The sequence below is a fragment of the Palaemon carinicauda genome, chromosome 10 (genome assembly GCF_036898095.1).
Source record: "Palaemon carinicauda isolate YSFRI2023 chromosome 10, ASM3689809v2, whole genome shotgun sequence".
Taxonomy (NCBI): Eukaryota; Metazoa; Arthropoda; class Malacostraca; order Decapoda; family Palaemonidae; genus Palaemon; species Palaemon carinicauda.
The window spans coordinates 17,059,516-17,064,515 of NC_090734.1; the positions used below are offsets into that span (position 1 = coordinate 17,059,516).

Below are 5,000 nucleotides of genomic sequence, written 5' to 3' on the forward strand. Positions count from 1 at the left end.
TTAAGTGTTTTCCGTCTTCTCTGAAGTAATATTAACTTACAAGAATAAAATTGTCGGAGAAAGAAATCATTTGCAGAAGCAAGCATCCCTACATTGGGTTTGTGTATGCTTTGGAATTTTATCCTCAGGTATCGAGTTTTTTTTTTTTTTTTCACTTCGGAAAGTAATATTGACCGTTACTCTGATCTTTCGTCACCGCTAAATAATGAGAGACGGGTAAAAAATAAATATTTTATAAAAGCTAGAGTAACCATTACTCGAATCTCAAGTCAACGTTAAATAATGAGAGACGGATAAAAATAAATATTTTATATAAATTAGAATCTCAAGTCACCGTTAAATAATGAGAGACGAGTGAAATATAAATATTTTATATAATTAGAATAACCATTAATCTTCCATCACCGTTAAATAATGAGAGACAGGTGAAAAGAAATATTTTATATGAATTAGAATAACCATTAATCTTCCGTCACCGTTAAATAGTGACAGACAGACGAAACATAGATATTTTATATGAAATAGATTAACCATTACTCGAATCTTCCGTCACCGTTAGATAATGAGAGACAGACGAAATATTAATATTTTATACAAATTAGAATAACCATTGATCTCCCGTCACCGTTAACTAATGAGAGACGGGTGAAAAATCAATATATAGATATCTGAACTCGAGAGAGACAGTTAAAGCAGAGGAAAAGTTGTGCAGTAAATCTCCATTAAATCCGAAATCCTGCTGAAGGATATTCAGGAGGATTACCCTTGCTCCTAACGCTGATCCTGTCGGGTGCCAATATATCAGACGAGGCTCCAGAAGCACCCTCCTGTGGGCGGCTTTGATGTATGCAGAATCACGCCCACAGTTTGCACTGTGGATCCCACACCCAATATCAGGATTTGTCTGTCTTCAGTGTTGTGTAGACATTGTCTAATGCTGATTTGGACTCGGGTCTGGTATTTATATTTATATGTATTATGTGTTAAGTGTATGGATAAATGTTTGTGCATATTGGACATTGCTTGTATAATATGTATTTGTGAAGAATATATATATATATATATATATATATATATATATATATATATATATATATATATATATATATATATATATATATATATATATATATATCATCATCATCACCAGTCGTAACTAGCCCGTTGCAGGACAAAGGTCTCAAACATATCCTTCCACACCCGTTTGCTTCTGCTCTCTCTCTCTCTCTCTCTCTCTCTCTCTCTCTCTCTCTCTCTCTCTCTCTCTCTCTCTCTCTCTCTCTATATATATATATATATATATATATATATATATATATATATATATATATATACATATATATAGTGTGTTTGTGTGTGTATGCCCATGTTTGTAAATATACAGGTACATACGCCCTCTGTACATTTTATGATTTACACAGACGAACCAGTTACTCCCTCTATGCCTTCGTTTGAAAGTGGACCCAACATTTTTTGAAATTGCTGCAAAACTAAAGTCATTAACTAATGGCATTTTTTCATCTCGTTTACTCCGATGACTCGAACGCTTTAAATCCCGATTCCCGAAACACAACTTTTATTTATGTACGAAATAAACAAAAACGGATTTGAAGATTAGATATTTTGAGTGAGGGGGTGTACCCGGTTAACCCCCTCCACTCTCCCAACTATAGTCCATTTCTTTTAAATGAGGCGCTTTTGCACCGACTCGCAGCTGTGAGCCTTTTAGCTCGGAAAAGTTTCCTGTTAGCTGATTGGTTAGAATTATCTTGTCTAACCAATCAGCGATCAGGAAACTTTTCCGAGCTAAAATGGCACCCCTGCGAGTCGGTGCAAATTTGCCTCGCTAAAAAAAATGACTATAGTTGATTGGTGAGTTGCCACCGAGCATTAAAGTCTTAATTTTCCCTGTTGGAGGGAGCCCCTGGGCTTATAGCATTCTGTTTTTCCAAATAGGGTTGTAGCTTAGCAATTAATAATAATAATAATAATAGTAATAATAATGGCTAGTCTCCCAGCTTTGTTGAAAGCTAATCCTTTTTAAATAACGAAAGGTTTTTACGTTAGGAATAATCCAAATGACCTTCAAATTTGTCATGTTATTTTGTCATTTTATTTGTAGATTTGATAGAAAACGTGAATTTTAAACAGCTGTTATTACTCAATGTGCGTATCCGTATGTACGCATCTTCATTGAGAGAAGGATTTTGTCAATCCGTTTCTTTTTTTTTAATATATTTTCGATGTTGGTCATTAGCTTAATGGAAGCCAGGACGTCTAATGGTAGAGCCTTAGAAATAACATGGAATGTCTGTTGCATTTACGTTCAAATAAATTTCACGAATACATTTATGCGCATTACGTATTTGGAATGATTCATGTATACGTGTATTGGCAAAATTCAATTGCAAATTAATTTTTAAATTAAGGAATATTAGATTATTGCTTTCAAATTCAATAAACACAATTGAATTTTGCTGAATTTCCTTGTAAAAAAAATAATCTAATTCAGTTTTAGCAATGATGTTACCTCAGCACTGGTAAATTAAAAATTCTTGAGTTAACAGTACTGGAATAGGCGTTCAAGAACATTATATTTGCAAATAATTACTAATAAATAAATTAGCAAATTTATACACAAGAATTACTATATTTTCCATATATTCGTATGACAAGGTGGGGATCACCCTTACCCAGATATGATTTGGACCAGGCTCCTACGTTAGGTTAGGTATGCGAAGGACGGATTTGAATCTGTTTGGAAAAAAAATTATTTTTGTATTAGATTTGTTTTTGTTTTCCGTAGATATAAAAGTCTGAAGGGTTTTTGGGGTAAATGATTTGCGAACAAAAAGGAATATTTCTATGGTAACATATAATTTGCCTTTATCTTTTTTTTTTAATTGATTTACATTATGTTAGATAAGTTTTTAGATATTTATTCATTATTATTATTTAAGATTAAATGTTACTTAGATGATGTGACTATTATTATTATTGTTATTATTATTATTATTATTATTATTATTATTATTATTATTATTATTATTATTATTATTATTATAACTAGCCAAGCTACAACCCCAATTGGAAAAGCAAGATGCAATAAGCAAAAGGACTCCAACAGGTAAAAATAGTCCTGTGAGGAAAGGAAACAAGGAAATAAATGAACAATATAAGAAGTAATGAGAAATCAAAATGAAATATTTTAAAAAACATTAACAACATTAAAACAGATAATTCATGTATAACTATAAAAAGACTTATGTCAGCCTGTTCTATTGAACTTGTGAAGTTCTACTGATTCAACTATTCGATTAAGGAGATTTTCCAGAACTTGGTCACAGATGGAATAAAACTTTTAAACATCTGTGTATTTGGTTGTATGTATAGCGTCATAAACATTTGTATGAATTTGATACGCATGTTTGAGTCATGGTATGCAAGATTATCCACTTGTATGCCTCAGTATGGATGGTTGTATAAATGCAACCGTAGACGAATAGTAACGTCTAGTAATTGTAGTATGAATTTATTTGACATTTTGTCAGCACATTAATAGCATATGATATACATACATACATACATACATACATACATACATACATACATACATACATACATGTGTATATATATATATATATATATATATATATATATATATATATATATATATATATATATATATATATATATATATATATGAATATATGTAACATAAATATAGTGCAAATTGTATACAATAAAGCCCAAAGTTCTAATATAGTTTCTTCACTTAGAAATTGTTTAACAAAGAAATTCTTGTTGATACTTTGAGTTAAGATTATATATATTATATCAACTCAAAGTACCAACAAGAATTTCTTTGGATTCTCGTTTAACCTATAAACAAATACAAACAATTTCACATGAGACTGTAATCAACATTATATTAATTACCTTCTCGAATGAGAAAGCTAAAAAAAAAGGACTATTGAATTCTCTTAACTCCTATCACAATAATCCCAAGCTTCCTAATCCACTTTCCCTTACGGCAGTATCCAATTAATCCTTGACGCCCCCTGAACAGCTTGATTAATCCTCATTTATCCCACTTATCCTAATGCCTGGGATAATGGAATTGCCGCGTCGCTGGGAATGAAATGCCTCGACTTTCCTTTGATATCATATTTGGAAGAAGAACAGTGACTGGATACAGTACGTAATCTTTAACAAGCTCCGCCCACAAGCATTGTGATTGGCCGCCACTCAGGTGGTCTGTGCTAAGCCGTGGCTCGCTTCGCTCGCAAATAAACGTTATCTCATTGTTCCCCTGTTCTGGAAAGCGGTACATGAATGCACTGTGCAATCCAGCCGTGTGGGTCACTATCAAAGTACCATAATTATCTATGTTTTTTATATTATTATTATTATTATTATTATTATTATTATTATTATTATTATTATTATTATTATTATTATTGATTTTAGTTTTGTTATATCATTATTATTATTATTATTATTATTATTATTATTATTATATGAATCGGCTGTGAGAAGGTGGCACCCAATTATTATGCTTGTGTGTGGAGCATATTATTGTTATTATTATTATAACTAGCCAAACTGCAACCCAAATATAAAAAACAGGATGTTACTATCCCAAAGGGCTCCAAGAGGGAAAATAGCCCAGTGAGGAAAGTAAATAGGGAAATACAGTATATACATAACATATGAGGAGCATTGAATACAAAATATAGAATTTGTTTAGATTAGTAACAATATTTAAATAGATTATGGGCTGCACCCAGTCGCTTCCCCTTTCAGCATCGTTTTACACAAGCCAACTGGGAAAAACATCCCTGTGAGGGAAGTAAATAATGAAATATAATACATCACATAAGAGAAGTAATAAATAGAGATATAGAATATGTTTAGATTAGTAACAACATTAAGAAAGATTATGGGCTGCACCCAGTCGCTTCCCCTTTCTGCATCATTTTACTTCAAAATGGACCTGT

At 31.6% G+C, this 5,000-nt stretch overlaps 1 protein-coding gene across 1 annotated transcript in view; it reads left to right on the plus strand.

Annotated features, from left to right (window-relative positions):
• Positions 1–5,000, plus strand: part of LOC137647862 (uncharacterized) — an 854,937-nt gene that overhangs the window by 816,560 nt on the left and 33,377 nt on the right. The gene's annotated exons all lie outside the window — the stretch shown is intronic.